This window comes from Numida meleagris, chromosome 2 (genome assembly GCF_002078875.1).
Source record: "Numida meleagris isolate 19003 breed g44 Domestic line chromosome 2, NumMel1.0, whole genome shotgun sequence".
NCBI classification, from domain to species: Eukaryota; Metazoa; Chordata; class Aves; order Galliformes; family Numididae; genus Numida; species Numida meleagris.
Genome location: NC_034410.1, coordinates 89,316,151 through 89,338,183, shown reverse-complemented (window position 1 = coordinate 89,338,183; position 22,033 = coordinate 89,316,151). Strand labels below are relative to the sequence as shown.

At 40.4% G+C, this 22,033-nt stretch overlaps 1 protein-coding gene across 1 annotated transcript in view; it reads right to left on the bottom strand.

The window, feature by feature from the left end:
- The window catches only part of ZNF516 (zinc finger protein 516), a 94,651-nt gene that overhangs the window by 61,989 nt on the left and 10,629 nt on the right, over window positions 1–22,033 (bottom strand). The gene's annotated exons all lie outside the window — the stretch shown is intronic.

Below are 22,033 nucleotides of genomic sequence, written 5' to 3'. Positions count from 1 at the left end.
ACAAAAACAAGACTACGTACTCGCGCATCCATCATTTGAGATCTATGACTCAAAAAATAAAGAGCTACAGATGTAAAGTCGCAAAGGTTCCTCATTGTATTCACCTTTGAACCTCTTCAGTACATAAATGAGTAAATACAGTCGAATCGCATCACCAGCACAAGCCTAACAAAAAGAAAGGTAAAGCTGATGCAATGCTCATCTCAGTTACATGGTATAGAATAACTTCATTATGTTGAAGTTAATTTAGCCCTCTTATTTGCTACAAAACCATTCATTTCTGGGTTTCATTTTCTACATCTCATATCTGTACAGCACGTTACGAGCTATCAACAGCATCTATTCAAACCACTTTTTTCATAGAGAGCCGATAATAATATCTAAAACAGATGTACCACAAATGCAATTTCATTTCTTGAACAAAGCATTTTTATATTACAACTAGTTTGGAAGTAACATATTAGCCTGGGGGTGGGGGGTGGAAATCGTATCAGATCACAAATTCAGAAGTTCATATAAGCAGGAAGTGTACAAACAAGAGTATCTGAATTAATCTCTGAAATCCGTCATTTAAGACCAAGTCAAGGGGCAGCCTGACAGCAAACTCTTGAGTATATAGAGGATGGCAGCCACTGGAAGTTTCTGCTGTATCAGATGGTACAAACATGCAAAATTGCAAATAAAAACATGGTTTCCACTGCATACAGAGGGATGAAACAATTCAGAGTAACTTTTCATTTATTTGACCCATAACACAAGACTGCCAAGTAGCAACCCATACTGTCTCGTAACTGAAGACTTGACCTAAAACTCATGAAATGGTAAGAAGAAACAGCAAGGTAATACTTTTTGCCTTTCATACTACAGAATACTTGAATAAGCTGCAGCTGTTTCTGAAATGTTCTGTGGAGAGTGGGGGAAAAAAAAAAAAGCAGCTAGTAAGCCTTGGGGACAGACTGTCCTGGGTATTTTAGATGCCTTCTACATTCCACGTTTTCTGCACTTTACACCTACAAGAACACTGCTTAATAGTAAGCTTTTAGACAAGCAACCTTTTCGTTCTTTTTTTTTTTTTTTTAATGCAGGTCTCATTTTAATTCAACTTTCTATAGTGTTTCTTGTCTGAAAGTTCAAGAGTTTTAAGAGTCAAACTTAGTCAGACAAGAATGCTGCAAGCAGCAGTTAAAGCACATATAAATCCAAAGCTTCAGAGTCCCTTTGTTTATTCGGCCACAGCTTTCCTATGCTTAGCTCTGACATATTTCATTTTAATTATTCATAGCATTTTCATTAATGAAGCTTAGTTACGAAAATGAGGATATGAAGAAAGCATTACTTACAAGAGAGATACAGTCACTCAGAGGAGATGCCCCAAGCCCTACTTTCAATTAGGCCTGAGGGGGAAAAATAAGCTAGAGTTTAAAGATTGCCAAATGATTTTGTTAATCTAAAATAATTAATGGAAGTATATATCATCTTCATCAAAATATTGCGAGACAATTCGTTCTGCTTTATTACTTTATCTTGGCCTGTGCATTGCAATTTATAGCGTAAGTTGAAATAAGTGTTCTTGGTTCTGCATTGTTTGAATTAGTACACATTTAAAACTTGCAGAACTTCAGGTCTGATCTCCCACTGACAGAAATTCCAAGGGGAGGACGGGTGTTCACCAAATCTAAGTTTTCTTTACACAGTACATGGAGCTTTAGGCTGTAGTAAACAGACTGGCAAAGACGTATAGAAGCAGCTTTCAACTCCCTCTTCCCATCCTCCAAGTGCCACTTATATGTAATTCTCTTCGAGGGGCTCTTGCAGAACAACAAAGCTAGTGTTCATTAGAAAGGAAAGAAGCAGCAAATACAAAATAAAAACGACAACTTTGAAAAATGCTTCCATTCACACGACCAAACATACAAAACAAGGAAAGTAACACCAAGAATTCTACCAATTCTAGCTTAGTAACTTCCACATTAGTTATCAGACATAGATATCAGATGGAAAATGTTGAGTAGAAAACCAAATCACACTGTTTATCCCTTTGCAGCAAGTAAAATTTTGCCACAGTGTTTTTTTTTTTTTTTTTTTGCTGGCTGACTGAAACAATAAAAATATTTGGATCTAATAATGAATTTGAAAGTATTCTGAAATAATACTCTTTAAATGCACATGGTATCTGGCCAGCTACTCTGAGGTATCAAGTCTAAGTAATTCAGGTGGTAACTAGCACCCTTTCATCTCTTTGGTCCAAGTTCAGCCTCCACAATTGTCACACACAGTTCACAGCAGAGTTCCATCCAGCCTGTAGATTCCACCCTGACTGCCAAGGCAGAAGAGTCCTACTAGCAGAGGCTGAAACTAGAATTAAAAGTGAACTGACTCTACTTCAAAGATTTAGGCACCAAAACATCTAATAGGCTCTAATATTAAAAGTAAGCTTGGAAAGATTTTTTGGCTTGAGAGAAAATGCATTTGGCCAAAGCCAATCTGCTGTCACCAGGGAGCTTGGAGCTTCGAGCTTCAGCATCACCTATAGCTTTGATAGAACAGGGGGAATGGTTTGATAGGACAAAGGGGAATAGTTTTAAACTAAAGCAAAGGAGATGTGGATTAGATGTCAGGGGAAGTTTTTCACAGAGAGAGTGGTGAGGCACTGGCACTGGCTGTCCAGAGAAGCTGTGGGTGCCCCATCCCTGGAGGCTCTCAGAGCCAGGTTGGATGGGGCCCTGCACAAGCCTCATCAAGCAGTCAGCAACCTTGCCTATGGCAGGGGGTAGGAACTAGCTGATCTTTGAGGTCCCTTCCAACCCAAGCCATTCTATGATTCTATGATTCCCCAGTAGAGCACTGGGCCCTGCCAGCACCACAGCAGATACATATGGCTCCGCTGTCCTCATGGCTTCCTTACTTGTAAAGTGAGGCTTGGGTAAAAGGGCAAGAAACAATGCTTTAAATAAAACAGGAGCACTCTGCAATACCTGATACTCTACTTTTTATGCCACCTGCATGTTCTGAAAGAATATGAGACACGCTGAGTCCCTGCAGCTGGCCACGCAGACCTCTCAAGGCCCTTTTGTGCCACTTGGAAAACATCAAAGGAAAGAAATAAATAGAAAATAAACAAGGGATTCTATGATTCTAAGGCAAGAAACTAAAAAAAAAATAGAATGCAAAGAGAAGTACCACATTGAAAATTAATTGCAAATTCATTTCTGTCACATACTTAGATACACATATCTTGAGCAGTGTAGACAGAGTAAAAAAGAAAATTATCCCTGTTCCAACATAAGGAAAACTATAAATCCTTTGTTTTCCTGCAGCGGATGAGAAGATTCTTCAACAGGTAATAAACAAGATGATACCTTTTAGGAAGCCTCCTGAATCTTTTCACAAAGCAACATGTATATTTTAAAATCAAATGCTTTCAGTTTGGTTGTCAGTATTTCAAGTCCCACCTGAGAGACAAAGACACTGCAGAAATATTGCTCTTCTCATCTCCAAGAGGTTTGAATACGCACTGCAATTGCTCCATCATGTGCCTCTGCCAAAAGCAACAGTGACTTAAAAAAATAACACTGAGGTGCAATCTCATGAAAAAAATCTCACTGAAATTCTTTTACACGATGCATTGATAGGACGCCTACAGGTTGGGTAGGACACCTATTGCATGCAAACACCTACAGGTGAATGTAAGGAAGTTGTATCCTTCAAAGAAGGGCACCCGTAGAACTGATCTCTCCAGGTTTGTGAAGGCTCAGACTGCCCCAAAGTCAGACTCTACTGCAGCGTAGAAGACCAAGTGTATCTTTAAATAGTAACGCCCACTCTTGAATTTACAGGAAATCCTCACATCCTCTGACCTAGGGACTAAACTTGCCACTAGGTACAGGCAACATAGCTCTGAATTGATTTTCTGAGAGTAATCCAAACTAATCCAGTAAAAAGCTATCAGCGAATCCAGAGCCAGTTATGGAAGAAGACTGTCTAATTTTCAAATGTATTCAATTATTACGAACGAATCTTAACAACGGACCTGTTTTAAAAGTTTGTTTAAGCCTGCCAAAATTGACACGATGACTGGAAAGGAAAAAGAAAAAGCTCCTGGAAAAACACGGCATTTCTACTAGCCCAAGTTTATTTCAGCTATGTTTCAGAAAACCCAATCCTTAAGCAGCATTTTGCAATACTTGTTGTTTAATCATTTTAAAGCAGCCATCCCCTGCAGCTGAGGAAGCTGCTCCCACTTGGGAAGCTTGCCTTTCAAACACTGAAACATTATTTTGAGCTCCTCTGACTACATTGGAAGGTTTCATGTCTTCCTCCCTCCATGAGCTAATGGCATCTTGCAGCAGGCTCCAGCCCAGCAGCCAGGGCTGCAAAAGCAGAGCCAGGTCTTTCCGAAGCGACGCCGCACCCTTCGCGGGGGGAAAGAAGATGCTGGAATAAAGATAAAAATCACTACTGTTGAAAAAGCTCGAGGTAGGCATCTGCAGAGAAGTGACCTCTCTCAAAACCAAGCCAGCAGGACAATAGGGACAGCGCAACCCAGTTTTTGGTGGCTCCTAAAGAAGCGGTGCGGGAGCGCGGAGGGGGGAGTGTGCTCTGCGCTGCTCCGGGGTTTGTCGAGAAACACGGAGCTGTCACCCACTCAGTACATATTTTGTGTTTTAGTGCACTGTGCACGTTTGTCTTCTGGAGACAAAGCAGTGCGCTCTATTGGTTACACTGTAGTATTATGAGCAATGAATTAAAATATATCATTAACATCCAGGACAAGCTTTATCTTGCTAGCAAAACAAAGAGACCATTCTTTGAACAAATTGAGGGGGAAAATCCTATAATGACAATGAAGAGCTCCTCTCCCTAAAAACGGCGCTGTACAAGATTAACAATTACGGGCTTATATCCTACAGACCAGGGTTGCAAATAGCTGCATGAAGTGATGCATTCACTATTGGGAAAGTAAGTACCATTGATGACAAGGCCTTGGGGCTTCTGCTGTTCTCAGACCAATCAATAATCCATTATGAACAAACTACATTTCCACTCTAATATGAAGAAATGAATAAAAGGGAACCAGTATCACTAGTACTTTCATGGAATGAAAACAACAACGCAGAAATCACAAAATGCCACCATCACAAGACTTAATCTAGTGGTGATATGTAACACTGACACAACCACCCACAATAACCCTTTATTTTAAAGCAGTTGCAGGAGACCCCAACATTATAGTCCGAAATAAAAAGCTTATTTTAAAGGCAAGATTCTTTCAAGACTACTTATTCTGGCTGCAGGACAAACAAAAAAACAACATTAATCTCACAAGGCAAGGAGAAGAAAATGAACCAACTTCATTCAAATCCCTACCGGTTTGCTTCAAACTATTTTCTAACGCAACATAAACACGAACTTCTAATTAGAACTAACTTGTTATGCTTGACCAGCCACATTTGGACAGCCCTCATTGCACCAGCTGTGTTGCCATCCAGACGAGAAGCCCTGGAATTGTTGTTCTCCCATTGTCATGTTCACATTCAACAATACAATAAAGAGTGGATCCATTTAAATAGCAAAACCGTAGCCAACTTCAGCTTCTCCAGACAAATTCCTACTTAGATCGCTCAACACTGCGCCATAAGGTAGAAGTGAAAAGCTCTCATGAAAAATGATAAAGCATTAAAAGGAAGAAAAACAAAGAAAAACGAGTTACTCATTTCTGATGGGGTAACAGTAAATTAGATCCAAAGGAAACACTGAGACCAATATTATTAATGCATAAAGCAGTCTACGTCCTTCTTCTGAAATATAAAGACTAGTAGTTAAAGTTGACCTTGCAGGGTAGGGGGCTGGAGGGAATGAATACACAATGTGATTATTGATCAGCCCTAGAAAAGCCAAGAACTGAACTAGTGCAGATGTGATTTTTTTTTTCCTAGGGTCATTAATGATATATGTTGGGAAGTCAAAAGCTCTTACTTTGACATGCTGTACATTACTAATTCTGAATATGAGCCTCACTTTAAATTAAAAAAAGAAAAAAGAGAAAAGAAAAAAACCACAATGAACGACTCCTTTTTACTTCAATTTAACAATAACGTTCTCTTATTTGGCCACACCTACATAAGTGAGTTACATTTGTGTCTTGAAAATATTCAAGTGCTAAGAATTGAAAACTGAGGAAACATTCACAATTCTGGCCATATCACAATAAACACAAGTCACTTCCAAATAAAAGCAAAGTCACCTCAATACTGTACATTACCTCCTTATTCAAATCGATGGCATTGATGCTGCCCATTCATGCACGTCCATGGAGATGCACACATGTATGTGCAGCACAGTACTTTCCCAGCATCCAACAGGGCTTTTATATTTAATGATCTTGTTAGGGTTTCCACTGCAAACCAATTTGCAGGGAGTTACAACATGGCCATTTTAAACCTGCAGCATGGGGGCTGACTGCAAACTGTGTGGGCAGGGCATTTTCCTGCCAGTGTGCCTCACTACGTTCTGCTCAATTTTTAATCTTCAAGGGGGGGGGGGGGGGAAACTACCCGCTTTTATTTTCAGCATCATGACAAGAAAATATTTACTTTTAATGTACTTATATTTTCTGCAGAAGAATGGGAACTGGATCATCAGCTGGCATAACATGCTAGCGCATCTCCCTCTTACATCTGCCCCATCAACGCAAGCTCCATACAAACCACGTCCCCAGCTGCTGTGAGTGCACACAGTGCCATGAGATCAATTTATCTCAAAAGAGAAGCCATACCATTAGCTAAAACTGGAATGCCTTTGTGCTGCGTGCGTCAAGTCCTGAACGCAAGAAAAACATGCGTGTGATTAAAAGTAAACATTCTGAATGGTGGATTTCCTACCCCAGCAAAAGTTACACGAAGAACACTGCCTGAAGTGCCCATATTCCTCGTGTCACAACCCACAGTTACACCAGCAAGGGACCAACATCAGTACAGTACGTGCACACTGCATTGGAATGGCTTACACAGAGCAGACCCAGAGTAAATTTACTAGCTACAGCTAGGTGTTCAGCAGGTCAATGGGAGGTAACGATTATTTCTATGGTACATTGCTATGAAATAAGCTGTGTGGAGAATTAAGAAATTCAAGGTAATAAATTGTTTTTTCTTATACCTAATATATCCTGCTGCTCAAATTGCTACAGTAAAATCATTACCTTATAAATATAAGCGTTGCCAAGCGTTAACCTGTTAACAGATCCAGAATTGCAGCACTGTTGTTTGACTAACTATTAAAGCCTTAGTGTAATAAAAAAGATTTCTGAACTAACACCAGCAAGTTATTTGCTCACTTTTTCCCCCAGATTATAAAAGAATTGTAAAATGCTGGAACAAGCTTTTGGGCTGACTTCCTTATCTCCTTTCAAAGTCCCATTTTCAAGAGAGCTACAAAAATATCCAACAACAACAACACACATGCACCAAAAAAAGAGTGAAAGAGGAAGGGGGGGCAGGGGAAAGAGAGGAACTGTGCCCTGAAATACAAGGAGGGATCGTTACACACAGTAAGCCATAAAAGCATTCTGTTAAACATTACTTTCTGAGGTAGCAGGGTTTAGCACTGAAAAGAAACACCAAGCTCGTGAAACACACAACACTGAAAACTCATTCTCATTTGTTAGGTCACATTTTTTTTTTTTTTTTTTTAAATAGGTAGTATTTTCCTGTAAGCTCTTGCAAAGCACTAAACAGAATGGACTAGCTCTATTTTAGGAAGCTTTCTTAACCATTTAAGAACTTAAGCAGGTAATTAAGACATTCAATTACAGCTTTTCCATTCTCTGCAACATTTCTGAATGTCAAGCACGCACGCTATGCCCACTCCAGCTCACAGACGCTGCACATCAGAAATCCCAGATCAGTGAAGCTGAGACCCTCTACATTACTGAAACTGCAGGCAGCTTTGGGTCCGCAACACCAACCACAACACAGAACAGAACAGCACAGCAGGCAAATCTGCCAATATCCAGCACCTCAGAAATATTTTCCTTTTCACTTTCTCTTCACTAATGTCCACAGTACCCCTGAAGATCACTTAATGCACAATTTGTGATGATGAGCTTACCTTGTATTTGGTAATAAGCCAGAAGACTGCTAGTAGTTTAACGGAGGGCTCGCGAGTTTCAAAGTTCACCAGCAGTTTTAAAGACAGAAGATGTTAGATGTTGATTCACCCCCTCTATAAATTTATTTTAGAGCTTTCTGCAGCTCTTACCATTAAAAGCTACTGGCTCGTCACTGTCAGCACAGGAAACATGCATAGCTAGTGTAACAAAAGCCATGTTTCCATTAAGTATGAGTTACCCTACACTAGGATAACTGTTTTTCTCATCTTTTCACTATAATATTTCTAAAACACAAAGGGAAGAAACTTGATATACCTGTATGTCAAATGAATATAAAGCACAAGATGACTTTCTGATGCTGTTAACACTGCTCTCATTAGCACACAATGTAATGCATGCTTCAGATTTTGGCAGGTTGGGACATAGTGAATATCACAAGATAAACCCTGATAACGCTGGTCAGGGATACTCGACTTTCCTTACATAAATAGGCTTAGATGCTCCCTCCCCTTCCCATTTAATCAAATACTTTGAAATGAAAGACTTTTAACAGTAGGGCCAGCCCCTCACATACAGCATACGTGTAATTTCCCCCCAAACCCACAGACACACATCCAGGTATTGTACACAATACCACAGAATCACAGAATCATTAAGGTTGGAAAAGACCACCAAGACCATCTAGTCCAGTCACCAGCCCACCCCCACCATGCCCACTGACCACGTCCCCCAGTGCCACATCCAAATGTTCTTTGAACACCTCCAGGGATGGTGATCCCATCCCCTCCCTGGGCAGTCTGTTCCATGAAAGAGAAGGTCCCAGAGGGACAGCCACCCCCAAAACTAACCCTAAGCTCATTGCTGGCCTTCTCTGGCTAGCTTTCTCCGAAGCAATAGAAATGGGAAGGCAGAACGCTGCGATAAGATCAGAAAGAAAGAAAGGAACAAAACCCATCCTCAACTTAGGAAGTCTCATACAGCCTTGGTGCACAAATGCTGAGTAACTATTAGGGAGATGGAAATCAGATAAACCCCTGTAAGCACAAGCAAACAAGCCTGCAGGGAAGCAAGGCCTGGCTGCACAGACTGCTGGTTTGTTTATTTTTCCACACGCTACAACTTCCAAGACAGATCTATCAACGGGTGAAACAAACACGAACTGCACACACCTTGAGACACACGATGAACATAAATCTGTTTGCATCACTAGATATTAAAGAGTTAGCCGTTATCCTCTCAAAGCACCGTGGCTGTAACACAGCCCCACAGCCACCTTCCTCCCGTGCACACTCTCTGTGACAAGGAAGAAGTCAGCCCGATGTTATCGCCACACACACGCTTCACTTCAGCTTCCGTCGCAGCATATGCCCACAGCATCTCACTCGCACAACCCGTATGGCGCTGACCTCCTTCATTCCCGGCTCCACGCCGACTCCTCCCCGCCTTTGTCACCGCCATGCCTCCCAGACCCAGCTGCCCACGCAGGCCGCTGCCCGGCCCGGCTGTCACATCCCTGCTGGATCACCTGCATGCAGCTCCACGCTCCTCACCTCACCCAAGCCACCCCCATCCCGCTGACAGAGTTTAAAGGCCACTTTTCCCCACCTCTCCCTCTCTGTCAACTCACCCTTCAGCCTGATTCCTCCATTCTCAATGCTTTTGCTTCTTCCAGAAGCGCCTTATTCTCCTCCTCCTCCTTCTCTTGCAAACCTGTTGGGGCCCCTTTTGACTAATCTTTACATTTGGGCTCTCCCTTTAGCAGCTTTGGCCCTGGCTCGTTGGCTCCCCATTCACAAGGTCATCTCAGCTTAGCGGCCTCGGGGCACACAGCCTCCTTCTTTTCCCCCTTTCACAAACCCCTCCCTGTAGGTGCCGCCCCTCAGCACATGCCCCATCAACTATTTCAGACTCCACATTTAAAAACTCATTGAGCATCCCCAGTCACCTAGTTCACACCTTGCTCCCTTCTGGCCAAGTCAAGCAGCACTGCTACTAACAGCACCCTGCTCTCCCAAAAATCAAAGGATGCTAAAACCCAGGTCAAACGCCTCGTGTATTAGGTTAAACTGCCATTCTTCTCATCCAGGGACTTCCACAATCCCATCCTCTTTTCTTTTGTGTGGGCAATGATTCACGCTCCCTAATGTATCTTGTGTATCCGTTTCCCACGTATGACCTTGTATTTCAACACTGCATTTAGAACCAGTTTTTCTTTTTTGTTGTTGTTGTTATTCATCCTTAAAAAAAATCATATTTCCCATACATGCTTCAAAATTATTTTAAAAAATGAAATCCATCACTCTGTTCTTTACTCAAATGCATAATATATATAATACTTATTACATATGTTCTAAGTGGCACGTGTGTTCCTCAAGGCAGAGGCTTGAGATCTTTAATACACTTTTATACAGAGCCAAATGTTCTGACTTCAAATAATTTCTAAGAGCAAATTATCACTATAAAGTGAAGCTTCACCTTTCAAAGAGTCATAGTCCCTCTTTCATCAATAAACACAACTAAAAGAAGAAAAACAAAAAATTATTTCCCTCTGACCCCCAGAACTAAACTAATACCCTCTACTGCCTGCTTGGGCCTGCACTGACCACCAGGTAATGAAGAAACAAACAAAGCATAAATGAAGCGTCACTGAGCTCAACTCTTCTCCCTGTGCTTGCATAATCATCCTGGCCAAACTTCTCAGCTCTCCTCAGGCACCCCAGCTGATGTGTAAAAGCCAGCGTGAAACAACAAGCTCCTGAAAAACATTACTGGTCAGCTCTTCACCAGCTCAAACCTTTCACATCATTCCCTTTCGGAAACACAGGTTTCCACTCATTTACAAGGTAACAATTAGAAGCAAGAAGGACCACAGCAAATGCATTTAAAGTGCCACATACCACCAACTCAAACACTTTTCTCCACGCTTCTTCAATTCACAAGTAATTGGAAAAAAGTGGGCTCTCCAGGACACCAAATTAAGGTCTAAGGTACCTAGTGATGAGTCTCATATCAGCAAGGTATTCCTATAGCTGTTAGCCTCTTTTTTATACCTGGGACTGATCTACAAGCTTTACAAGCCAACTTTACTCCAGCAGGTACCTGCTGCTTGATATCACACATTTTACTATTCTTCAAATTCAAGTACTTCCTTGTTTCTTAGGGCAACACTTAGACAAGTAGATTTTTCACCCAAGAAGCACAATATAACTGTGACTCTTTAAGAGTAGAATTTGAGCAACACTTTTAAGTCCTTAAACCTGTTACACAACAAATAAGCATGGATTACTGCATGACTGACTAATTATGGGATGTTTGGGGATATTATTCCTAACACACAAACGTAGTTTGTCTCAGCCACATAGGTGAAGACCAGCCTCATATTTTCTGCTACATATCTTTTTATCACTTTCACTTTCCTGCACATTACCCATTTATTACTCAGCTATTCCTTCTCAATATACTCACATACCTTAGAGAGTGCTAAATAATCATTATGTAACAGCACAGGATTATATTTCCTCTGTATATAAATGACTGCTTGCACTACAGTTACTTGGCACTTCTTACAACCAGAACAAACCATTTATAACTATATAATATCTTTAGTACTCTATGGCTACATCATTTCCAGTGCTGAACACACAGCACAAAGAAAAAGGGAGCAATCTCCACTAAAATGAAGAGGGTCGTATTTCAGTAGGAATACCAAACAAAACTAATAGAAGATGCCTGACTAAAAGCACAATTTTAGGCAGGTGTAATCCAGTTTTGGCAAGTTTACAATAGTCATCTACAATGCTTGCCAATACTTCAGAGGATTTGGGATTTTAGCAGGTTTAGATAAGCACACCCATATTTACTTCCTTAGGTAATGGGTACTTTGATCAAAGTCACTGCTTTTAATCTGAAGAGAAGATTTCCTTGCAAGAAAAACTTGCTGTATAAAGAAGTCACAGTCTCACAGCTCAAGTAATGGTAAAAAACCTCACACATTTTTTATGGAAAAACATTTTTACTACTGTGTATACGGTCAGAGGTACAGTACCCTATCTAATATAAATTATTTTCTAATCATAAGAGAGCTCTTTTCATTAAAAAATATTTATCAGGCTCATAATCAAGTAGGACAATTCCTTATGACATCACAACTTTACTACTAAATGATAAACATCATTCATCATTCGATTATGCTTCTCCGCTGATAGGTTTCTGTGTATCTCCTGAACGTACCACGTGTGATTAATTCAATTAACAAATAAAGTCATGAAGGTGTTACTTGAAAACACTATCCAAAAAAAACAAGTACATTTAAAACTTGCACATAAGGCACAATAAAAATAATGATTATAGTACTGCCAACTCAAAGCACTAAATCTCATGGGTCAAGCACTCAATATCGTAAGATAGCCAAAGACTTTGGAGAGGTTTCTAAACATAACATAGCTGTGGATTCTTTTATTTGCCTTTTGAGCTTTCACAATACACTCAGTTGATTCTCAAGCTTCTTCCAACAACCATGAAGCACAGGAATTTACCTTCTGTTTTTGGATGCTTACATCCAGGCTAGGGAAAGAGAGGCTTTAGGAAAAGACGCTTATCTTCTCCACTGACAAAATCTTAAGTGGAAAGCACACAACTGAATTGAACAGATGTGGCGTCCCTTCCGCCCTCCAAACCACCCTTAAAACACTCCTCAGGAGACTATGGCAGCTTACCTATAAGCATCTAATGCTAGGTGATAGAATAATCCTTCCGCATACTCATTCAGTGGAGGTCAGATGTACAAAGCATAAGCAGACTCCACTTACTTCATGGGATTCGTGTGCCATCAAAAAAAAAAAAATGCCTAAGAAAAACTATACTTTTTTTGAGGGCAGGAGGAAAAAAATACTTAATTTAGGTATTGAGCACTTGACATTTAAGTTCATAAATATCTTTCCTCAATGCTTTTGACTAGATTTAACAAAACTAGGGATATTCAAGTACAGTGTTAAAAGCATCTTAACTTGTTAAGTATAATAACAAAAAAAGAAGGTATACAATGGCAGACACACAGCGCCATATTCTCCTTGGTGCCAGCTACTTCTCCTGCAGTACATAAGTTCTTTGACACATATGCCAGGTGCCTTGCAGTGCAGATGTGACACAAACACAGCAAAACTTTGAACGGTACTAACAATACCTCTCTCGTCTCAGAATCTGTCTCGTAAACTGCAACTCAGAATTTATGTAGAGTAGATGGTGACAGTACCATCAGAAGACAGGACTTATTTCGGGGAATGGACAAACCCCACATAGTCAGTGGGTTTGTCATTGGATTGCTTTGACCCAAATTACTAGGTATCCTGTAAAAGAGAAGTCAGAAGGCCAACTTGCTGAGATGCACCACCGATGTTAGATGCTTCACCTTCTATTAACTTTTATCTTCTATTTCACCATCTTACTCCTTCAGCAGCTGCTAGCCAACAGCCAAGTTGCTGCAGATCTAACCCCAATACATGGCAGTTTCCCAGCTGCAGTCATCTTCTCATCCAAACATGCCTAAAGAAGGCCTCACACAGGGGCACATTCAAGCAGTGGCCCTGGAGCAGCGTGGTACCCCTTGCACAAGGGAAGTCTTCTCCAGTAACCCCTTTCTGGCAGTGTTATATAGCTCTTTTATTCCACAAAGACCTCTCATCTCAGGCCCAGCAGAGGGATCACCGGCTCACAGGAGGTTCAGGTACACTCAAAGCTGGTTTTGTTGCAAACCATGAGTAAAACTCTGAGTCAGTCGGGTGTCAATCCAGACTTACCACACTGACTTCAGCAGTCACTGCACACTTAGGTGTGCACGAGAAGGGTGACATCAGCCCTTTGTTTTTAAGTGCCAGGCTGCCATCTTATCTTCCTCAGACATGTGGAATTACTTCCTTTTGCACTGGTACATTGCAAAACTTCTTTTCAAACTGAGACTGAGCCCACTATGTGTATATCAGCTGGAAAACAAGGCATGTAACATTGTAAGAAAGCTCTCCATTTGCTTACTGCTTCACCACCGACTGGCTCAAATGATGCTCAAAGGCAAATGGACAACCTCACACAAGAAAAGCCCATACAGGGCTAAGAAACCAAAAAGACGCAGACATGACCTCTAGCTTAGGAAGTGACTGAGCTGAAAATCAGTCAAAAGCGGGAGAGTGCCCAGGAGGGCTGGTCACCAAAGGCTCATCCATTTCTCATGCTTTTTCCCCCAGCATATGACACCAAGCACTGGCAAAGGAAGGATTCTGGAGAGCACGACCTTTCATTCTGAGCCAGTTCGGACCCTCTGATGTTCTCATGACTACTAATACCAAATATTAAGCCATCTGCTGCTGCACAGGAAAAGGCTGTAGGCCTCCCTATGCTCAGCTCTTACAGCCTGGCCACCTCCAGTTTAAGGGTGGGGAAGTTGCTTTTATGTGACCGCAGAATTTCAGGCCAGGCTTTATCTTTAACAGTGAGTTGCAAAACAGCAAGTGATGCAGTACACCGAGCATCTCTGGTGGGAACACACCTACCCAAGGTGAGGCTGACTCCATCTTCTCCTTTTTTACGAATACACATGAGAGGTCAACAGAAAAGCTGACACCACCACTTCCAAGCTGGCAAGACAAACAGCACTGGTTCCCTAGAACATAAAAAACTGCTCTAAAAAATCACACACATCTCCTCCCACCATGGCCTGGTGCATATCTGCATCCCAGCTTCCTATCACACAGCAGCACCAACAGCTCCATCACTGAAAGCCAGACACCACCACACTACATAAAAGAGACAAACAGTTGTGCCTCAGTCAGATGAACCCCAATGACAAAACCAAGCCAAGTGTCTCCAGGCTGAAGGAGAAGAACAGAAACCCAGGGAGAAAAAAAAAAAAAAAAACACATACATAATTGACCGCAGGGGTTTTGCTTGCTTAAGCAAAGTAATTCAAAAAGATGTTGTAAATTTTAAAGGGCTTCAATACTCAACACCATTCAATTTCTTTAGTGAATAGTATACTGCTAGGAAGAAGTAGAGGACACCATTAGAGTGTATACAAACAGCCTCCAGAGCTTTCGCTGCAAGACCAACAGTTTCTCTGTTTGATACAGTGAAACTCATCTGCAGAGATTCTGTGGCTAACAAGCATTTGATTTCACTTACTGGCAACAATACAGCCATCATAATAGAAATATGATCAAATGAAATTTTAATTATTTTCTAAGAGTCACTTGGTAGCTGTTAATGAAGGCAAACTGCTAGGGAAACCCTGCCCAAAGAAAGTAACGACCAGATGTGTATCAGTGCCACGAGGTCTAATTTAACTGAATAACAACTTTAAATCATTAAAAAGAGTCGGACCCATCTATTGTCTACATTCATTGGAACAGCCATCTTAAAGCGTTTGTCCTCACCGTGAATCTACGTATACATACAATCTCGAAAAAGTAGTTTAGAAACCATGAAATATATGGAAATTTCTGAATAAGAGAAACAGTAATGCTATTAAGGATTTCCACATTTAAATCCCAAATTGTATTCAGTAGCTTCTATTAACCTCTCTTTACAGCTTTTTCAGAGTTTATAATGCGTCTTGCCACCTAAAGTACAACAAACTGCAGAGATGTCATAAAGTTAGACGTGCACTTTAATTACCGTAAGTTAATAATGTTTGTCATCTCTATTAGCATTGTAAATGAAAACAACATATGCAAATTCGGGGATTTGCTTGCAATAGCTTATACACTTTCCTGCCACACCTATGTGCTCACAGCTCGTTACGGCAGTGAGTTATGCCGATACTGAGCTGTTGCTAGGCTATGTGATACTACGTTATAACTCCCCGGATTGCAAAAACATCCATTTATATTCCAGCTTAGTTTTAACTGCACAGCGGGTGACTTCAAGACAAGACTCATTTCTTACTGGTATTATTAGATTAATGGCTTTCACAAACCCAAAGTGAACTATGTTTCTGTATGCACTAAATAATCAGAAAGCGCATGTGAAAGAACAGTTTGTATCATCTTACATTTCCTTATAAGGTCTTTGCAACCCCAAAATATTTAAACTACTGCCATAGACCTTTGTGACATAAACATACTGAAATCCAAGGCATAAAACCGCATCTTCAGCACAGTGCAGAAATACAGAAATTAAAAGCTACTTCATTTGTAAACGTTCCCTTATTAGAAGGATGTTTATTGCTTCACTGGTTCATATTCCCATGTCTCCAGTCCATTGTTCAAATCAGTGAAACAACATCTACGCATTTCATAATTAAGTTATCTCCACATTATTGTTATTGTTCTCCACTGGCGAAAGCCCTAAAGGAAGAAATGCAGCTGTTCAGGCATTGAAGGCACTCCTCATTTAAAGTACCTCACAAAACATGGAAGAACAAAGACCGGAGCCAGAAGTTGGTCTCATTCACTCAGCACAATAAAAACCTTTCCAGAGAGATTCTCCACAATGCTCAAATACAAACACACACACACAAAAACAGAGTAGAGGTCTTCACCCAATAATTCCAGCGCCCACAGGCAGATTTCCTGAGAGCATTATAATTACTTTTTTACCGAATTGCTTATCTGAAGAACGCAACCAATAGCTGATAAGAAACTGTGCACAAAGTTTTAATTATTCTGCTAGAGTCTGAGCATCAAGTTTGTTCTAACATTTTTTCAGCTGGCCAAGAAAAGCAAACAAGTGTCAAGGTCAGAAAGAAATAGCTGGTTCTTGCTTCATCTGAATTCCAGTTCTGGGCAACAAAAAACAGCAATTTAAACAGGAAACTGGCTTGATAGCACTGAATTCAGCTTTTCCATGAACAGAGATGCAAAATACAGTAAAACTGCCTGCTGCTACCGGATTCACCATTGGAGGGGGTGGGTGGTGGGGAGGAAAGAGAAAAAAAAGAAACAAAACAAACACCAAAATTTCAGATCTGGAGTAGATCTGCAAGGAATTGCTGAGATGCTGGTTGAATACAGCTGCTCTTCAATGAAGTACAGTAGATGCAAATTGCAGAGCAAAGAGAGCGAAGTAGTTGTTTTCGCAATACTATAATATTTGTTTCTACCACAAACTGAGTCTCATAAACAAAGCATTTCTAAGAGTGAAGGTATCCAAGCGTCAGTGCTGCCAGGCCGCCCAGTTCATGCCATTGTCATGTAATACAGAGGAGTTTCAGAGAAATTGCAAGCACTGTGTTGCTGTATTTGGCTGAACTAGAACTTAACTGCCATTGGAAAAAAAAAAAAAGCAATTTTATGACACACAATGTTCATATTTGGTGCTGAGATAACAGAGCGTGCACCATCATGAGGACACTTCCTCAAAATTTGAATCACTATAACAGTAATTCAGACGAAAAAAAACCCACTTTTTCTAAAAACAGTGTCATCACTCAACATCAGAACAGCCAGATGAGATGAGACCAATGCCTCTATCTTTAGAAGACACGAAGTAATTCAGAAGCATCCTTGTTTGAAAAGTTGTATTTCTAACTTAATGTTCTCTGTAGCTCTCTTATGCCATAAGGCATATGACATAACCTCTTAATTACTTAGTCTGTAATGCTTGGCTCTGATAGCATCTTGGTACAGTGAGTTCCCCAGATCAAATGTCTTTGGGAGGTCAGCTCATTCCTGCATCCAGCCACATGAAGACATCTCTCTCCTCTGTGCAGTTTGTGAGCCAACCTCATCTTTTTACTTTAGCATCACTCCAACTCCACAGACTATTATGCAAGTTTACCATGGAAGATTGGTAAAATAGAATGTGACCACAGCTTGAGCTTCTCTAGCAATGAAAGCTTGTTGTTTTTCTTTTCCCATTTCACATGAAAGAGATATTGCCAGACTTATAATACAGCACATTTCATACACTTACACAGATGCACAATTGTTACGCAGAGAGAAGCATAACTGGAAATTTTCTAAGTACTCAAAGAGAATCAAGCACCTAATTCTGGAACTTCCCTTGGAAACTTGAGCTGTGTTTTTACATGTCTTCTCATATGCTTTTTTTTAAATCTAAGAAGTAATCATATAATTTAGCATAATGTACCAAAGAATGCATACCCAGGAAAAATACATATATTTTTTTCTTTCCTCCTCAGTACAAGATTTTACATATATATACACACACTATATATTGTATATATTATATTTATATTGTATACATTATATTTACATTGTATATATATTATATATACACACACACACACACAATAAAGGGCTGTTACAGAGCACATTTTTGAAGGAAGTATTCTTTTGTCCATCTTTGAGTGCATAAGAGTTTGCTATGCTTCCAATTGCTGCTTTGAAAATGCCCCATTTTGTCTGCATAGCAAGTCAAAAAGTGTCTGAAACCATTAAACTTCCAGGTATTGCCTAGAACGTCTATTTAAAAGGACACATACTGAATCCTGTTTAAAATTTAATAGCAATGAAACATTTTATACTGTCTGAGAAAATCGAGGATGTTCTGAACCGCATGGTTTGTCCACACTGTATGGCAGTATTACGGAATCTATTTAAAACTACTTTATGAATATGCTTTTCTAAAAGATGCTGTCATACCATTTCTACATGTTCTGTTGTACACTGCCTGAATACAAATACCTGATTCACGCACATCATAACGTCCTGAAGTGGCCTGCATTAGCAAAAAGCTTCATCCCTCTCCTCACTCCACATAAAACCATTACCTGCTTTGAATGGTCAAGTCAGCACTTCATAATTACAACTCCAAATTAAGGCTTTTGTGTTGTTATTCCCAGGAAAACTTGCACCTACGTTTTACAATGAGAGGAAAAAAAAAAACAAACAGAATACATCTCAGCAAGGTTTTATGAATGAATCCATTGTACCAATGACGAAGCATACACAAAGCTAAAATCCTTTCTACTTTACTTTTTTTTTCCCCTTCTGCAGAAACAGAGTTTGACCTGAAATGATTTTCCCTTCTGAAACAGAATGCAGCGAGTGGGCTGTGCTGTAAATACTGGCTCTTCAGAAATTTTCAAGAACTTATTAAGAACTGAACAAAAAGAAACCTAAGTCATTAACTGAAACTTTACACAAGCCCCAATTCTGCAAACACTTACGCAATGGAGTAACTTCACACACATAAATAATCTGATGAAGTCCAGTGGGAGCACTCGTATTTTCAAAGCTACTCATACATATTAAGTGTTAGTAGAATCATGTCGCAGTAGATTTAACAAAAACTGAAATCTCTGATTTCAATGTGAGACTTCAAGATTTTTTCCATAAGGCAGTACTTAAAACACTTGATCAAATTCTACTCATCTGCTCCAAGCAAAAAACGCTGTATTTAAAATTATTTAATATTAAAGATGACTTTTTCACAATGATCCGCAAATATTTTTCAGACAGTTAATTGGCTCCAGAGATATTAACTAGGTTACTAATTTAGGCGAACACTTTTCAAGTCTCAGGTATCTCTATAAACCATCAAGTTTAAGTGCTTAACAAGGAGAGCCTGCCTTTCAAAGTGCTTATTACTGCAATTCCCGTTGACTGCAATGGGATTTCTAAGTACTCAGCTCTTCTGAGTAAGGGAATACTTAATACCAGGACACGGGACTGCCAATTTAGACATCTATAATTAGGTCACCCAGACTTTACAGTTTTTGTCTGAATAAGTAATTTGAGCATTGTTCTAGCGATGGTAAACCATCACACACTTAAAACTAGGAATTACGACATGGTAAAATAAAAAGCACGCTCCCTTTCAAAGAATTGCCAACAGAAGACTGGAGCTTTGATCTTCTTTTTAAACAATCACTCACAGTGGATACAGTGGCAGGAATAATCTTAACCCTCCAAAATACATTCAACAAAGGCTACAAGATGCCTGCGCTTTCTCAACAAGCATTAAATAGAGGATGACCTCACCTGAGAAGTCCTTTAATCCTTCCTGCGTTACTTTGTTGTCTAAGCATATAGCAAAAAGCTCTCCATCACACCCCTCCCTGTATCTGCGGATGGCACTCTCTACAACCTGGACGCAATAAGCTGCGGTTCATTTTTCCAACGCACAATCAATACTATTAAGCAGGAATGCATTATTTTTTCCTTTGTATGAATGCTTGTAACCATTATTGAATCATTTCTCATCTGCTATCTTGCATAATGTTGGTGTTTGTTCTTTCAAGTCTTTGCTTTGTTTTTGCTGCATCTCCACTTTCAGAACCTGCTTCCAGACTCATTTGGGAGGAGTTTAGTCACAGCAGGGCTGTAAAATCATGTCCTTGGGATGCTCACTCAGTGCTGCGTTAAAGAAACAAATACAGCCATACTAAAATATATAAAAAACAACACTTCCAAATACTTCTGCTTTTTCTTCCCCTCCACTTCAGGGTATCAGCAAGCCAACTCCCAAATGAAATTGATGCTGGAAAGCTGTCAGAAAGCTATTTACATCTTGCAGGTTGTGAAGTGCTGAGAACGTTTATGCTTTAATTTAAAAGAATTACCTGTAACCAACACTTCAGCCCTTTCAACCATTTATTTCCTCACGTAGCGCACCCCCAGCTGAAAGACCAATACAGGTTTGATAATCATCAAACACAAACGGTCCATTTGTAGTATTGATCAGCAGCTCTCCCCATGTGCAATAGTTTGAGTAAGTAACAATCCCTTGGCAGCGCCAATGCCGCGCTGACAGAACGAGAAACCGGCTGGCGTTCATGCAGCATCCTGTCACCAGTTACTATGTCCATCAAAAGCTGACAGGTTGGCAGATCCCTGCCATAATATCATAATGACTTCAATTCATTCTCTGCAGCACCTAAAGGCTGCCATATCTGCTGCTATCTGAGCCTCTCTTCTTCAAGAAGAAGACTCTGCACCTTTTACATTCTTGACAGCTCCATGCATTTCCTGGAAGCTTCCTACCAGGCATAACGAGAACACCAAGGAACACAAAGCTGTTACCACTTCCCTTATAATCTACACAAATAACTACCTGCTGATGGAGGAAAGCAGTGGCAGCTGAGGACATGTGGGCCTGACGGGGAGAACACACGTGTGTCACTGTGTGAAGTCAGCAAACAAGAGTCTCAGGTATTTCCTCAAAGATATTCAGATGTTGCAACAGGGGCAACCATCCTGTCATTCAACAGCTGAAATGAGTTTTGGTATAAGAACCTCAAAAGGTGTGTAATCTCACTGCACTGCTACTTCTAAGAGGACAGGTTTTTAAGACTCCCTCTATTTCCTCTTCCTTTGCCACCTCCCAACTCCCTGAGATTCTCTCTGCATCCCAAGAAAAGTAGTTAAAATGTTTTACATGAGTCATGAATAGTGCTATTTCAATCTTTTTTTCTTTCAAACAAAATGTGAAGAGAAAAAAAAACAGCTCAACACAACAGAAAAAAAAAATCAAACATTTCTTTTCCTGAAAGAGAACAGAGACTCGAAATTGAGAAATCAAACACCGGTTTCTGTATGCAATTTCAGATTTCCACAGGAAACATTTTCTTCTTGTAAAGCACAGCAGCTAAACCAACACTTCTGGTAAAGTGTAGGTGGAAGAACCCACCCACCTGAGAGTGAAGATGGGGGGTGAGGAGGAAGTCTTTCCACCAGAAGACTTCAAAGACCTCCTCAACTCAAACAAAATCATCTCAGTGCATCCAGGTGAGTACCATTTCCATGTCATACCTCTGCCTTCTTCTGCTTTCCACGATCTACAGCAAAAAAGGTCCCCACACCTCCACCTCTGCCTTCCACTGAGAGCTGCTGTGACAAAACAAGGCAACACATGGGACAGTGCCTCTTCCACATGGGATTTGGTTGCCCAAGAAGCCTGACCTGCTGGACTTACAAGGATGGGTACAAAATTGTTACAGCACGAGGCACACAAGCCACAGACACAATTTAAGGG